General features: G+C 42.5%; 1 protein-coding gene across 4 annotated transcripts in view; it reads right to left on the bottom strand.

Moving 5' to 3' along the window:
• LOC125458730 (serine/threonine-protein kinase PAK 3) overlaps positions 1–17,550 on the bottom strand; it is a 241,769-nt gene that overhangs the window by 94,177 nt on the left and 130,042 nt on the right. The gene's annotated exons all lie outside the window — the stretch shown is intronic.

The raw sequence follows: 17,550 nt of genomic DNA, 5'->3' as shown, positions 1-17,550 counted from the left end.
TCAGAGATTCTAAAATGTGAGGCTGGATGAACACAGCAGGCCAAGCAGCATCTCAGGAACACAAAAGCTGACGTTTCGGGCCTAGACCCTTCAGAGAGGGGGATGGGGAGAGGGAACTGGAATAAATAGGGAGAGGGGGGGGAGGCGGACCGCCTCCCCCTCTCTCCCTATTTATTCCAGTTCCCTCTCCCCATCCCCCTCTCTGATGAAGGGTCTAGGCCCGAAACGTCAGCTTTTGTGCTCCTGAGATGCTGCTTGGCCTGCTGTGTTCATCCAGCCTCACATTTTATGATCTTGGAATTCTCCAGCATCTGCAGTTCCCATTATCTCTGCGTCAGAGATTCTGTTGACTTAGAGCTGGCTCCAAGGGAGCTTGATCAGTGACAAGGACTCTCCATGTGTAAACAAAAGGTGACTTGGGTGATGGGATACTAGCCTCTGTGGGAGCTAGTTCAGTGTCTTTTCAGATACAATTGCTCAACATGAGGACCACTGGATCCTCAATTTACTTGTGGCTGAACAGACTAAAAGGGGACAATGTTTCAAATATAATCTTTTGTTGGTGTGGGAGGCGGGGGTGTGTGGAATAGGAATACAGTTTTTATCAATTATGTACTTCCATCATGTATGGATCAGAATTACATTGTAAGCTACAGATAGAAGAAAAAAAAACTTATACAGGAAAATGTTATGGCTTTGGGATTCGCTTTCCTTCAGGTTAAGCCATCAGAAATAATATGTGTTGTTGAGGGCTTTATCTAAATAAATTCCAAGTAAATGTGAATAATCAAGGATAATTTTAATAGTTCCAGGGAAAATACTGTTAGCCAAATGTTACTTAACCTTCAAATAAAAATATGGACATGATACATAATAAATATATAAATACATATTAGATGGGAATTTAGCATGTATGTTTTGGAAATCTCAAGATTATGTTCACCATGACTATGGAATATTCCATCAGCATTCACCCTTCAATGTGTCGGCTTTGCAGAACACGGAATTTGAGAGTGTTGCTAGAATTGAAATATTTTAAAAACAACAAATATTAATGTTCTCATCACCTCCTTCAGATACAACCCTTCCTGCTTGTAAAGCTGTCCTTATAAAAATGTTTATTCCTTCTATATTGTAACCAGGGAATTTATTCTGCAAAAATACCACCAATCTGCCTTAAATAATATGTTATCCACCCAAACACTGGAACCAACATTTTTTGTTTTTGCTCAATGGAAAGGAAAAACGGTCAAACAATTTTCATTTTTTGAAGACTTGACCTCAGGATATTAATGTTCCCCCCATCTTTGGGAGTTCTTGTCATTTTTAGTTTGTGAAATGTACATCCTGCATCTCAGCAATGTTGTGGGAGATAACAGATAGGCAAGGGTTATCCTGGGCTAAGATGAAGCTCCACCCACAGCTGTACTGTTCCGCACACATCTTGCTTTGGTAAAAATGAAAAGGCGTGGCTGACAACAATTTAATCAATTGCATGTTAATAAATCTCAAATTCAGCCAAAGCAGATGTAACTGTCTCACTGCTTCCAACTATAGACATAATGCAATGCATTCTTTACATTTTTCTTTCAAGTTTCATTTTTCACTGTCTGTGAAGACGATGTGGTGCGTGGTCAGAAATGTAAGACATGCTGCATAGCTACGTCACTGGCACGCAACAGGACTGAAGAATCAAGTGCACTAAGCAGGAACTGCTACCAAAACGTAATTAGAACAGTTCTAAACCTAAAAAGGTTTAGAATCATTTGCCACTTACTCTTTTCATCCATTTCAAGGAGATAATGACAAATATTCGCAGCTATGCTCATTCACTGGCAGCTTCTCATCACTTATTATTCCCAAGCCAAGATGATGGTCAGTTGACCTCTTAAGAAGCTGGGTTAATATCATTCTGATAAGATCAGTAGTGAGTCAATATAGCAATTCCATCAGACACTTTTCTTTCCTACTTTTGGAAATGGTGTCCTTTGCTTCCACATTCCACCTTAACGAAGGCCAAAAGATTAATCAAACACAAAGACTGCATCACATTCCTTTGGAATCAGAAACAGTGATGCAGATATTTCCTTCCTCTCAAAGTAAAAAGACTTGTTTAATATTATACCAAATATAGTGATCACTTAGAAAATTGTCTCACATGCTTGGGCAGTTGTGCATTAAACAGGCTCTTGTCAAAGTATTATTTTTAAAATCAGTTCCAATTAAGTGCACAATCTGCTAAAGTAGTGTTTGCTAATATTAGAATAATGAAAATTAAAGCACCCCTAGTGCAGATATTTTTGCAGCCTAAATGCCTTTATCATCTACAGCTAGAAACAAAGCAGGGCTCTTCAGATTAAAATTTGACCAATGAAATCTGGAGAATAAATTTTACCCAGTCTGATGTTGGGTGAAAGAATATTCAGCAAAGTGAGAATTTTCCTCCTACTAGTGTACATATGGTAGGAATCTGTTCCATGAAAGAGGAGTAAAAGAATCAGTAATCTTCAAAAAGACCAGTCTGGAGTTGAAGTATGCATGGAAACAGTTAAGATTAATTTGCAGACTGACAACCGAAATGATTGTCAGTAAATATTTTCCCAAATAAATTTCTTCTTCTTGTCTTAGGTTTGAGGATTGGAACCAGTTACAGAAGCCTCAGATTGAACAGCATCTTTCTCCACAACCCCCTCATCAAATGTTGAGCACAACTGGCTCTGGGGTGGTTCATTGTAAGCTCTTCTCGCAACTCACATTAACGAATTTTGACACTCATTACACAAGCCAGTACAACAGAATTCACCAGTTGAGGAATTCTAGAATTACATGGTGCACTAATTCTCAGTAATTTGTGAACCTGTAATAGGACAGTGTGCTGCATCATCAACTCCATCAAATGCCCACTTTAAGCATTAACTACCTTCTCCAGACACATACTTATTATGTGACAGAGTTTGCATCACTTTAGGAGAAAAATGTCTTATGGATAATATTGATAGAGGTACTTTGATTTGAGGCCCATATAATCTGTGCAGTAGCTCTGATTGCCAAGTGGGGGTCAGAGATTCATTTTTATTATTATTTCACTATGATGACATGATTGTTACTTGTCTAAAATCTATGACAAAAAGTGGGCTGAAGCTAGACAGCAGGTAAACAAATTTCAAACATGGCAGCAACCTAAGCAGAGTTAATCTCTGATCCAATTCCTGTGCTGCTTAAGTTGGCAGCACATTGCTTTATATTATTAGGTCTGAAAAGGGTTAGTCCAGAGATATGCCATAAGCCCAAGTCATTATGGTGTCATATGACTAGCTGGGCTGAACAGCTCAAGATCATAAAGGAGACCTCATATCTCCTCCTCAAAGTCTCTAGGTATTTTTTCATTAACATATTCAGAGATGTTATTACATACCTCTAGATCAGCTGGGACACTGCCACAACAGGCCTCAAACATGTAATCATACAACATCTGTAACTAATGGCTAATGTGCAATAAAATGTATTTGTTGTTAGCTACAAGAAGCTCTTCTAGTTAGACCAGGAAAACAGTTCCCCCCTTGCACAAGGGGCCAAGGCACAGCTTCCTACAATGCAAAAGTGTCTATTATGGCAGTAACCTTCAGTGTTTTGCTGCTCATACAGCATAGTGAGCTGGCCTTTCTGTAAAGCACAGGAACCCAACCACTGGCAAATCTCAGAAGGAAAAAAAAGGGAAAGACTGGCATTGGTGCCCAATGTTACAGAGCCAGCTCTAAAATGGCACGCAGCATCAACTGAAGAGTTTGACAATTTTACAGGATAGACATAACAGGTAAATACAAGTCAAAAATCAATGAAAAGTGGAGGTAGTAAGCTTAAGGAAAAAATGTATGGATGCTATTATACCAGGTAACATAAAGACACTCCAATGTGCAGTCCTTAAAACTAGGCTCTTTTTTTGCTGTGAAAAGCAAATCTCTCAACTGTGCATTTTCCTTTTTGCTGAGAAAGATCTCCAAGGAAACCCATGCACCATTTACTCTCGGCGTGTATCTGGTTGAATTAGTTAATTAGATCAAATTATTAGGATGCAGCAGAAAAATGAACAAACTGGGCAAGATTGCAACGTCTAATACATAGCTAGATTTATAGAATAGGAAAGGAAGTGTTTCAAATCATGTCTCTTCTGTCAGAAATGGAAGGCCACTTTCAGAGAGCATCAATAAATTTGGAGCAACACACAAGTCATGCATTTGCAATTCACAGCACTTCATAATTTGGAACAGATGGTACTCTGAAAATATAATGAACAAGCAGAAACCTATGCAATATTAATGCTAAGAGGTACAGGCAGGTGAATCACCAATCCGGTCTGATCAGGGACATCACATTGGCGACACTGAGACAAGCAGCAATACTTACCAGGTCTACAATTCTCCCAGAACTGCCAACAGTAGATCTTGCCAAATGTTGTGTTTGGGCTTTTCTTTATAGTAAAGAGATTCACGAGATATGTTCAGTGAAAAGAACAAATCAGTTGCATTTCTAAACTCCATTCACTTTGTTGAAACTAACCATTGTCACCAAGTACACAACCATGGGTGAAGGTGATAAGGTTAAGTAACACTGGGTCCTGATGATAGGATTAGAACCACATTGCTCATTCACCCAGGTTCTGCCGGCTGGGAAGAATATCCCTTCTCCTGCCACTGCTAAGATATTCTGCTGTGCATTGATATTATAATCTGTTTTACAATCTCCCATACTCAGTCTGCTATCCATCTGCCTTCCTAAAACAACAGCAGAGCATCTAGGTCCTGAGGTTTGCATACAATACAGGTATGCAGAGTCAGGAGGCATGCTGGATCAGTGCAGGCACTTCTCCCTGCATTGCAGGATATTCATTTTAGAACGCAGGGGTTGTTGCTCAGTTTGCAGCAACGTTGCTTCCTTCATTGCTACTGTGTCCATCTGCTGCCAAATACTGAACAAACAATTTTGTCATTTGTATCAAATTTTGTGTGTTGTTTCTAATTCAGCCCAAAATTGGGTCTTCACCACACATTTGCACAAGTGAGGCTACACTGACATTAACCATTACGATCCCATTAAGGGGCAATTAGCTGTGTTGGAGGGATAATTGGAAGCTTTCCTACAGGTTGGAAGAATTTTCTACATTTATCACTAAACAGTGATTCAAAAATTTATGCATAATTGATCAAAATAGTCTATGTAATTGGCTAGAACTAAATTCTGTCAAGGTTGGAGCATGAGGGGAAATTCCTGTGCTAATCAAGTGAGGATAACCGGCTAACCAGTGAGTTTCAATAAATGAATACCCTCTTGAATATCCTTGAGCACTTGGTTTTGTGCAAGGAACATGAACAAATAGCAACATGCTACGTGTACAGAGCTGTTATGCAGAAGTAAAAGATATGTCAATATAATGCTGCTAAAAGCCTTTTTAAACATGGAACAAAATTAGTTCCCAGGATTTTTGAACTTCACAAAGGGTGATGGTGAAGGCTCAAAAAGCAAATAAGAGATGAATGAAGTCTATGGGTAAGTGGCTGTATGGCACAGTTCCCAAACTATACAAATCAACAGAATGGAGCCTAGTTATCTGAGGGGTATTGTCCCTGTGGAACAAGAGTGCTTACTCCACTCAGGATGGCAGTGTATTAAGCTTGACACAAGGTGGTGTGTGGGTTCAACACCGCCAAATATCGTCAGGACTTTGGGGTGGGTGGTGAAGGAAGGATAATGTAGTATTCTTTAAAAAGAATCTGGCTAGATAGACGTCATGTTCCACAGTAGATAGCCAGAAATTCCTATTGCCTGTGTAATGGCTTCAAATTGGCACTTTAAAACTCGATAATTACATAGAGGCAAGATGGCTAGTCCCAGTTTGACATACCTGAATCTCCCAATGTTCCAAATATTGGAGGGCAGGAACAAAGCTAATGATTTGCTAACAAAGATCAACTTGAGGGTGAGTAAATGGTAGCTACACATGGCTTAACACTGGGCAAGGCATCGGCATTGAGTAAATAAGTCATGTTGCACTCATGAATGGAGATTGAATTTTGTCCATGTTGGAAAAAGGATCTGGACAAAAAGGAACTGAGGGCATTGTTAAGTTTGCAGGGGACACAGATACGTGGAGTGACATACAGTATTGAGGTGTGGCTGGGCTGTAGAAAAACTCAGGCAGGACAGGAAAGTGGGTGAAGATGTGGCAGATGGAATACACAATGAAGAAAGTGTGAGGTTATGTACTTTGGTTGGAAGAATTGATAACATTTTAAGTGTGGAAGGCTTCAGAAAATTTGAAGCACAAAAAAGATTGAATCCTAGTTCAAGATTCTCTTGAGGTTAAGATGATGGTTCAGCTGACAGGTGGGAAGGCAAATGCAGCATTAATATTCGTTGAGATGATGAGAAATCAAGAGCAGGGATGTACTGCTGAGGCTTTGTAAGGGTCTGGTCAGACCACATTTCGAATACTGCAAGCAGTTTTGAACCCTGCATCTAAGGATGGATGTGCTGGCCTTGGAGGGATCCAGAGCAGGATCCTGGGACTTAAGGCCTTATCGTATTTGGAGGGGTGGTAAAGGTCTCTAGGTCTTTGCATGATAGAGTTCAGAAGGACGTGGGGATGTGCTCATTGAGCCTTAAACTGCTGAGCAGCCTGGATAAAGTGGATGTGAAGAAATGTAGGAGAGACTAGAAACTCAAGACAAAACCTCAGTGAAAGAATGGCCCTTTACAACAAAAGGTAGTGGAATTTCATCAGCTAGAGGATAGGTTCTTGATTAATCAAGTGTTAGGAAGAGAAGGCGTGGGAATGGGGTTGAGAAACATATCAACCATGACTGAATGGCGGAGCAGAGTCAAAGGGCTAAATGCCTGAATTCAGCTCCTATTTTATGGACCACCTGTGAACAATGCAAATGTCTCATTGTACTTTTGCCAAAGGCCAGACAAGTGTGTCTAATGAGGATGATGTCACCATCAACCAAACCCCACCTCCATACAGTTGGAAATCTTGTTTGCAGGTGACAAAGTTCTGTTCTGTTGAACTGCAACAAACGGATAGTGATTTGTGATCATTGACAGGAGGCTTTTCAGATTTCACTTCTGAGATGTGGGTGTCACTGGCTGGCCAGTGTTTTTTTGCTGGTCTCCAATTGTTTGAGAAGGCAGTGGTGAGCTCTCTTCTTAAACCACTGCAGTCCACCTGCTGTGGATTAACCAACAATGTCATTAGGGAGGGAATTCCAGGATGTTGACCCAGCAACCAAAAGGAATGGTGATATAGTTCCAAGTCAGCTGTTTAGTCCATGTTTGTACTAACACTAATGAATGGTCCTGGTGGAACCCAAATTGAACACTAGTAAGTGGGTTATGGCTGAGCAGGTGCTGCTTGATAGCACCGCGGGCCTCCCCTTCCATCACTTTGATTATCAAGAGCAGACTGCTGGGGTGACAGTTTGCTGGATTGGATTTGTCCTGCTCTCCATATACTTGGGAATTTTCCCAATTAGATGCCACTGGTGTAACCGTACTAGAGGGGTTTGGCTAGGGAAGCAGCAAGTTCTGGAGCGCAAGCCTTCAGTGCCATGCTGGAATGTTGTCAGGGCCCATAGCCTTTCCATTTCCAGTGCCACCATTTCTTGAAGTCACGTACAGGGAATAAAATTGTCTGAAGACTGGCATCTGTGATACTGGGCCCTACTGAAAGCAGCAGAGATGGATCATCCACTTGGCCACTTCTAGCTGAACATTGCCGTGAAAGTTTCAGTCTTCTGTACTGATGTGTTAGGTTTTTAACATCATTGAGGATGGGGATATTTGTGGAGACTCCTCCTCTAAGTTGTTTAATTGTTCACCACCATCCTTAACCAGATGTGGCAGGACTGCAGACCTTTTGCGAGAAAAATTTACCCTTCAGGTCCCTTTTAAATCTTTTCCCCTCTCACTTTAAACCTGTGCCCTCTAGTTTAGGACTCATCCACCCCTAGGAATAAAAAAAGACCTTGGCTATGCACCCTATCCATGCCCCTGCATCCCCCCCCCCGATTTTATACACCTCTAAAACATCACCCCTTAGCCTCTGACACTCCAGGGAAAATCATCCCAGCCTATTCAGCCTCTCCCTATAAAAGGAACCCTCCAGTCTTGGCGACTTTGCTGCAAATCTTTTCTGCACTCTCAAGGTTAACAACATGCTTTCTATAGATAGACGGGCCCCCAGACTTGGATGCAGCATTCTAAAAATGTGGCCACAACAATGTCCTGTGCAGCTGCAACATGATGTCACAACTCCTAGTAAACATGTGGATGTTAATGGAATAGTGTAGGTTAGATGGGCTTCAGTTTGGTTTCACAGGTCGGCGCAACATCGAGGGCTGAAGGACTTGTACTGCGCTGTAGTGTTCTGCAGCGAAGGCGAGCATGCCAAATGCCCTCTTTACCACCCTAAGCTGCCAGAGGAAGTGGTGGAGGCAGGTACAATTACAAACACTTAAAAAGGTGTCCGGATATGTAGATGAATAGGAAGGATTTAGAGGGATATGGGCCAAATACAACTAGGTCAGATTGGGAGGTCTCGTTGGTGCAGAGTTGGGCCGAAGGGCATGTTTCTGCACTGGATGACTCTTTATTTCCCTCTTATTGGTTTCTTCACCACCTGCTGCAGATCCAGTCCCACAGCTCTGTCCTTTTGGGCCTGATCAGTAGTACTGCTGCCAAGCCACGCTTGGTGGATATCGAAATCCCCCATGCAGAGTACACTTTTACCCTTGCTGCCCTCCGGGCTTCCTCCAAGCATTTTCAACATGGAAAAGTATGTTTCATCAGCTGAGAGGATGCTCTATAGTAATCAGGAAGTTTTGTTGCCCATATTTAATCTAATTCTTGTGGCATATCATGGGGTGCAGAGTCAATGTCGAGGGCTTGCAGGGGAACTCCACTCTGACTGTATATCATTTTCACTATTTCTGCTGCATCTGTCCTACTGTCAGACAGGACATATCCAGGGACGGTGATGGAGGAGTCTGGGACATACTCAGAGCCATACCTTATAGCAGGCTGATACTTTAGTCTATAAGAGAGAGCCCTCCTAATTTGGCACCGGCCCCACATGTTAGTAAGGAGGACTTTACAGGCTCGGCACACCTATTTTTTTTTACATTTCCAGTGCCTTAGTTAATGCCAGGTGGTCTGTCCAATTTCATGTCTTGGACAATTTGTAGTAATTGATGCAACAAAGTGGTTTGCTTGGCCATTTCAGAGGGCAACTGAGAGTCAGCCACATTGCTGCAGGTCAGAGACACAGGCCAGGTGAGGTTGGTAGATTTCCCTCCCTGAAGGAGGGTGAGTCTGATGGGATTTTCTAATTGACAATGGTTTCATGCCAGCTTTTTTTCTTTAATTCAGAATTCAAATTCTACCATTGCTAGATTTGAACCTAAACATTAGCTGAATTTCTAGATTAATAGTCTAGCAATAATGGTACTAGATCATCACATTCCCATGCATTTATCTTACAATCAGTTCAATAAAGACAGTATGAGCAAGATTGAGTTCTGAGGAACAGTCACCAGACTCAAAAGGTTAACTGATTTCCTCCATCCCCCACCCTCAGATGTTGCCAGACCTGCTGATCTTTTCCAGCAACTTCTGTTTTTGTTCATGAGCAAGACTATGTTGGACTGAACTCTAAATACAGAGTGCTCTGACTTGAAGTGACTCACAAATAAGCTAGCAGTGGGAGGATGAAAACATTTTTAAAATAAAAAAAGCAACTGGGTCTGAAATACACCGACAGAGAAACTCAGCAGGACTGGCAGTATCTGTGGAGAAAGCAGAGTTAATGTTTTGAGTTCAGTGACTCTTCAGAACTGACTGCAGTGAAGAAAAAAAGAGAAAGATGGAAAATAGCCTGAGGACAGGGTTTGGAGTGGCAAGAGAGGGGCGAGTATAGAGGGGCGGGGGGGGGGGTGCGATTCAAGAATTGATTGCTCCTCTCACCGACTTTTACAGATGCACTGTATTCTATCTGGATACATCACAGCTTGGTACAGCAACTGCCCTACCCAGGACTAAGAAACTACAGAGTTGTGAACATTGTCCAGTCCATCACGCAAGCCAACCTTCCATCCATTGACTCTACCTACACTTTCCTGGGCCTTGGAAAGGCAGCCAAAGACCCCTCCTACCCCAGATAGTATCTCTTCCAACCTCTTCCTTCAGGCAGAAGATATAAAAGCTTAAAAACACACAAATACCAACAGGTTCATGAACAGCTACTTTCCTGCTGAAAGGACCTTACTTCTTGTGCCTGTTCTTTGCAGCCAATGATCTCTGTACAGCATGATCTGCCTGTACTGCATGCAAAACAAAAAACTTCTCACTGTAGAGCTGGAGGAACTCAGCAGGCCAGGCAACAGAGGAGCAGGAAAGCTGACGTTTCAGGTCAGGACCCTTCTTCTGAAGAAGGGTCCTGACTGGAAACGTCAACTTTCCTGTCCCTCTATTGCTGCCTGACCTGCTGTATTCCTCCAGCTCCACATTTTCATCTGACTCCAGTGTCGGCAGTTCTAACTATCGCTACTTTTCACTGTATCTAGGTACATGTGACAATAATAAAACAAATCAAATTCATATCAAAGGAAACAGGGTTGGAGTGAAATAAGCCATCTCTTCCATTTATCCTCAACTACTGCCACTCAAGAGAGGAACACTAATTCTCAGCAGACTGCATAATCCCGCTCTCTCAATAGAACATGCTTAAAAATCAGCCAAGAACTGAGTAGTGTATGTGTCAGTCATTGCATAGCCGTGATACAACACTTGCTGTAAAGTGCTCATGAACTAAAATCACCACAGATCCAGAATGAAATGGGTGATTTGCCCGTCTCTCAAACTGAAAAATCTTTAAAAATATTGAAAATTAGACCCAAACTCCAGTGAGGATTTGCTCAACTGTTTTGTAGTTCACATTTTATACAATGTTATGGTGAATCATCTAATCATTCTTCAATTAAGGCACAGCATTTTTCTTATCTGGTTAGCAATTATTATAGCGGCTATTTCAGCCTCATGGAGACATTTCTACACAAAATGATTTGAGGGCAGCCTGCAATTATGAAAGGAGGTTGCCAGAGAAGCTGTTATCTACAGACTTCAGTGTTTGAAGAAGTCGCCTTGAGTAACACACTTAGAACTGATAATGTATTCAGCAGCTGTTGTTCATTAATGTTGAGTCAGGTAACTCTACATTCTGACTAAATTTTAGTCATTTCAAGGAATCATTGATTTAATATGCTGCAGGTAGATTAACTCAAACTATCCATGAGGAAAGTTGAGACTATGAGAATATAATATTTCTCACAAAGCCCTACACAAACATCACAAGAGAAATGACTAGCTAACCCCTTCCACCTCAAGACTGCTGTTGTCTGGTTCCAAGGTACTTGAAATCCTCCAAAAGAAAATCCACCATACTAATTTATTTTTAATTTCCAAGTTTGTCCTGAAATCCTGTAAACAGAGTTTAACAAATAGCTTGGTGTGGCAGTTTGTGAAAAGTCCTTTTGACGTCAAGGTACATCTTGTCAGAGTTTTCGCACCATCCTTTAGGTTGTCACTTCCTCAAAATCACAGGCAGACATCAACCAGAAAGGATATGCTTTTACTATCAATGTTGATTGATGTTTACTAGGTTAGTGCTGCACAGATAAAGGTTTAATTCACTCCCCTCAATCAATTTTAAATGGTGGTTTATATTTAGCCTTCATACATCTTCCATATAAATTTCCACCAATTTAGTGGATTCACTAAGGTTAATCTACCAATCCCAAGTTTAAAATAACAGAACCACTTGAATGATACAGTCCGTCAGGAAACCATTCAGTCTATTGTGCCTGGTGTCAGTTCTTGAAACAGCTGTTCAATTAATCCCATGGCCCTGTAATTTCATTTTTATTGAATTCTCTTTCAAAGCTACTGTTGAATTTTTCCTCCATTACAATTTTAGACAGTGCATTCTAGATTATAAAAATGCACTGCAATAAGTTAATAAGCAGAAACTTATTGGGGCCTAGGCAATATGGGTTATGGTGAGATTTGTGGCAGAATTGGGAAAGAAATCCAGCAAGGTCTCCTTCTACATTAGGAGCAATTTGTTGCACCCGTTAGGAATTTGCTGAGCAGTGAGGCACCTTTGACGGTAAGCATCAATATGTACTAACGATGCAATTTACTTTACTAAATGTTCAACTGCCAATCTTACTGAGCCAGACATCAAGAATTCTCAACATGGAAAACAAAGCAGGTATCCAGTCTAGGATAATAAAGTGTGAAGTTGGATGAACACATCAGGCCAAGCAGCATCTCAGGAGCACAAAAGCTGACGTTTTGGGCCTAGGCCCTTCAGAGAGGGGAATGGGGAGAGGGTTCTGCAATAAATAGGGAGCGAGGGGGAGGCGGACCGAAGATGGAGAGAAAAGATGATAGGTGGAGAGGAGAGTATAGGTGGGGGAGGCAGGGAGGGGATGGGTCAGTCCAGGGAAGACGGACAGGTCAAGGAGGTGGGATGAGGTTAGTAGGTAGGAAATGGAGGTGCAGCTTGAGGTGGGAGGAAGGGATGGGTGAGAAGAAGAACAGGTTAGGGAGGTAGAGACAGGCTGGGCTGGTTTTGGGATGATGTGGGGGGAGGGGAGATTTTGAAGCTGGCGAAGTCCACATTGATACCACTGGGCTGCAGGGTTCCAAGCGGAACAGGAGTTGCTGTTCCTGCAACCTTCGGGTGGCATCATTGTGGCACTGCAGGAGGCCCATGATGGACATGTCATCTAAAGAATGGGAGGGGGAGTTGAAATGGTACGCAACTGGGAGGTGCAGTTGTTTATTGCGAACCGAGCCTCCTTGACCTGTCCGTCTTCCTTGGACTGACCTACCCCCTCCCCACCTATCATCTTTTCTCTCCATCTTCGGTCCACCTCCCCCCCCTCTCCCTATTTATTCCAGAACCCTCTCCCCATCCCCCTCTCTTATGAAGGGGTCTAGGCCCGAAACGTCAGCTTTTGTGCTCCTGAGATGCTGCTTGGCCTGCTGTGTTCATCCAGCTTCACACTATTATCTTGGATTCTCTAGCATCTGCAGTTCTCATTATCTCCGGTATCCAGCCACTTCAGCTCACTGCAGACCATAATCAGCTTCCATTCTGCTCAGCACCAATCATCTCCGGGCACAAGCCTCACATTCATCTAGAAAGGGTAAATTTGGATTTCAACACAACATAACCATTACAGCATTGCACTGATCCATTTGTAGCTTAGCTTAGAAAGCAGAGTGCACATAATGCAAGTATCAACTAGGTCACTGCTCACAGAATGGACCCGGCTGTATCTCAGGGCTGCTCGGTTGATATCTTAACGCTTGTTCAATCCCTATTAGGGCATCCATCAGAGCCAAAGGCTACCAAACAGTGCTGCCATATTGATGTGCTGTTTTGCTCTGTGTCAGTAGGGATTGCGCATTGTCAAAAAATCAGGATCTGTCCCAGTTTGAGCAGATCAGAGCTGGGTGCATAGTGGACTGCAGACCAATCATTGCCAAAAAATGCTGATGTTTTGACCAGTGTGGATGGACTGCAGCCTCTAATGGTTTTTGTTCACTTTTGCCAGCTGGAAATAAAAGCCTATCTTTGGAATTGTCTAATTCTTCCCTGTATGTGATGTTCTCTACTGGCCTATGGCCATTTGCAGGGTCAATGGGCAGGGTAGTGATGGCTTAGGGCAAAGTCTTATCAGAGTCTGAACCATGTAGGTATGAAGACAATGGTAGCAGGATCCGGCATGTCTGATGATCCCCCATCTCAGTGTTGGGAGGAACTCAGTCCATCTTTTGTGCTAGTCACCAATGGCTGGTGGAGATTCTCATTAGACAGCAGTAATTTGTCAATTAGCAGTCATTATTGCTCATTTATAATGATGATGTTGATGGTACAGCTCACCTTGTTAATATTCAGCCTCCCATCTTAACCATACACATTTGACTTGGTGGGGGGGGGGGGGGGGGGGGGGAAATCCAGGGAGCAACGACCTGGTGGATTGAGCTCATTGCTTACTCCAAATGACCTCCACCTTGGCCACCAGGCACTAGCATCTCAGGTCACCCTGCATAAGCACCAGTCACACCTATTCTACAGGCCACATATTAGTATCTGTTATGTCCCAATCACCAAGAACCTTCATGGCACATTTCCGATTCATTTCGCAAGTGCAGAAGCAGCCTAATGTTGCACCCACTGCCATCATAAATGCTGCAGCAAGGACACTGAGCTGGCCCCATGTCCCTGAGTTAATCACCTGGACTGGACTACATCTCTGGGCTCTTTGCTTCTCTCAGTGCTCACTCACTCCGAGCCTAACTGGGCATTTTCAGCATCCTTGCTTTTTTTTGCGCAGTTTGCTCTCAGAGATAGCAGGCTCATATTACTGCTGTGAGCTGTGCTGTTTTAAATGGACAAAGCCAGGAAGTTTAAAGTTCTTAGCAGGTTTCATTCCAGTCAAGGGGATTTGGCCTTTGATTAGGGGTTCCCCTTGAACTAGAGCAAGGTAGACTCCGATGCTAGTCTAGGTCTTGCACGGAGGTGTGAGTCAGGATTCTTTCCTTATAAGAAGTGAGGAACTGACTGATAGACAGATGATTTGGCTGTCTCAACTCTTTCCTGCCTTACTGTGTGCTGCTTTACTTCTGGAATGAGGGACAGACAGATATTAAAAGGGAGGTGAAAGTTAGAGGTACATCTGTTACTGTTGGTGCAGGTGGGAAGTGTTCCAACCGAATGAGTAGGGTTAATGGCGTCAGGTAGATGAAAGTGAATGGGGAAGGCATTAGTGAGAGCAGAACAGCATGAGCTTCGGTGTGATGTAGATACTGTAGTAGAAATAGGGCATGAGGTACTACAGAGAAAAAGTGGTGGCATTTACCCTGAGTGTAAAAGAGCCTTATTTGATCTTCTTTCAACACAATGCTTGGCATTCTGCCCAACAGCTCAAGATGGCTTTAACCCAGCTGGTGACCTCTGCTCAGGCTGGCACAGATTGATGTCGGAGCCTCCCTGATGATACTGGGACAGCAGGAAGTTAATGATTAGCACCACTCATCAAAGCAGGATCTTCTGGTGCACTTGTCTGGATGCACCATGAGGGATGCCATGAGCTTGGGGGCTGCTAGTGTTTTGATGGGTAAACAGTAAATGGAAAGTTGCTCGGCAACAGCACATAGTAAAGATGGCAAGACAAAAATTAAAACAAACAGACATGGCAGGCACTACAGGGGCATGGTAGGCAAAAAAACCTGCACAACTCGGACTTCAAAAGGAAGAGAAGGTATGATTCAACCTTTCACGTGGGTGTTTTAGACAAAAAATGCAGCCAAGGACAGAGATGGTGAGATGTGGTGGTTAAATGGTGACAAGGGTGAAAGAATGGCAGTGTGCGAGAGGAAGCAGACATGTCAGTTATGTGACATGAGTGAGGTGGTGTTCAGACTGCTGTGCCATTTCACGGCCAGTGAGGAGCAATGTGGGTGCACAGTGGCCTTTAAAGATGGTGCAGGGATGCTAATCTTTCAGCAGATAACCACTGAGTGGTGGATCAGACTGGACATGGAGTGTGGCAAGACCGGGGTAGAATCAGACATGAAGGATTCCACAAGGCAAGGTAATTAGTCAGATCAGTAAAGTTGGGAGTCTACGGCAAGAAATCCCATTAAGTCTCACAGTGAGAGGCTGTCCTAGAAAACTCAGTACAACTTGTACTTAGTCTGAAAAAAGATATGATTCTGCTCTTTATGTTATCTCTGAAACAGGCATATTGTTTCATATTCACAATTTTGTGCTGACCGTCTGATTTGAGCCAACTTGAGCCATCTTTTACAGATATCATTTCTTTTGAGGAAGCCTCATTCAACCTGAAATATTAACTGATATCTCAACGCAGATGTTGCCAGACAGGCTGAGCTTCTCCTGCTATTTCAGTTTTTGTTTCTCTCTTCTTTTCTAACTGCTCACTGACTGCTGGGACTCTTCAAAACATCTCACTGTTGTGTTACACCTCTGCCACAATACTTTTTTCAAGGTTACTCTTCACTCTTCTTCGTTGCCCCTTTGAATAGCTTCCACATTTCTTTGTACTCATCCTGGGAACCTCAACCCTTTCATGTCATGTTAACAGTAATGTTCTAAAGACAGAATCACCATCAGGGATTGATTAACTGTGGGTTAGTTTATTTAAAACTGTCAAACACATTACAAGCTATGAAACAGATGTTACAGCAATTCGATCCGTACGTGTAGCTTGAAGACAAAGCAGACCTACTGCTAGGCAGAATTGTAAAATTGAAGACAACACATGGGAGGAGGTCTTTAAAAGAAGGCAAAGTCTATTAACAGAAAAACATAAATGCAACATTTCATACTCAGTCCAAGTGCATTAACACAATCCTAATGATTTTAGTCTGGCAAATATGTTGCTAAAAGTAGTTACATTAGATTTCTTAAAAAGGCACATTTCTTCCTACTCGTGTGTACTTATGCCTTGGTTAGTCTAAAATGAGACAAAAAAAAGCACATGAAAATCACGGTGAGCAGCAGTGTTGCCCTAAAACATTACTTCTGAATCCCAAAAAAGGACAGAAACATAGTTTGCATTTGTTCCAAATGAGTTTCATGAGGGCTTAAGTAAAGTAATGATTGAACAAAGTAAAGTGATTTGAGCCAACAAAGGTGGCAGAATCTGCTAACCCTGACCTTTCCAGTTTTCAAAGACTTGTGATAGAGATGTGTTCAACTGCAATGTTGGTTTCAATTTTACACACATTACAGTTAAATATACTTCATATGTATGTTTACTTAACGATCTTCCACCGTGTCATCAAGGCAAAAATGGCCAAAGAAACTCTCAGCAGATGGATCTGTACTTCATATTCAAAAGTGCTTAGGAGGAGAGGTGCTGAGTTTAGCAACACTTCAGTTTAGGTGCTGAGTGCACTTCAATTGGATTCTGGCTGGGGGAGTTGCCAGTTTACCACCAGAATGTTGGCAGTGATTTGTTAAGACTGCTACTGATTTGAGCAGCCAATTCATGATGGACATCTGACAAAGTTTTGCAGCAAGTGGAAAATAAAAACCTGAGTAGGCTCTTCTTTGCTAACCTACCCCATGCCAAAAAAGGCCGAATGGCCTCAGCATCGATCATCTGATGATACAAGTCCAAGTCCTTTTTTCACAATGGAGGATACCCTCCAGTGTACCCAGAGCCATATGATCCGAGTACAGCTTCAAACTAACCTCTACCAAATGTGAATAAAAGTGCCAAGGAATGTCCCCACTATGGCAAGTGGGGGGGACAAAACCAAAATCAGGCCAAGCCTCCCACTTATTAGTAAAGTAAAGAAAGTGTTGTTGTCAGTGTTACCAAATAGCATTCACTTAGCAATAACCTGTACATGGATACGGTGGGTTTTCCCCATGGGCTTCATTCCCATATCCCA

Source organism: Stegostoma tigrinum, chromosome 15 (genome assembly GCF_030684315.1).
Source record: "Stegostoma tigrinum isolate sSteTig4 chromosome 15, sSteTig4.hap1, whole genome shotgun sequence".
Lineage (NCBI taxonomy): Eukaryota > Metazoa > Chordata > Chondrichthyes > Orectolobiformes > Stegostomatidae > Stegostoma > Stegostoma tigrinum.
The sequence above is the reverse complement of the archived record's forward strand: the minus strand, read 5'-3'. Positions and strand labels throughout refer to the sequence as shown.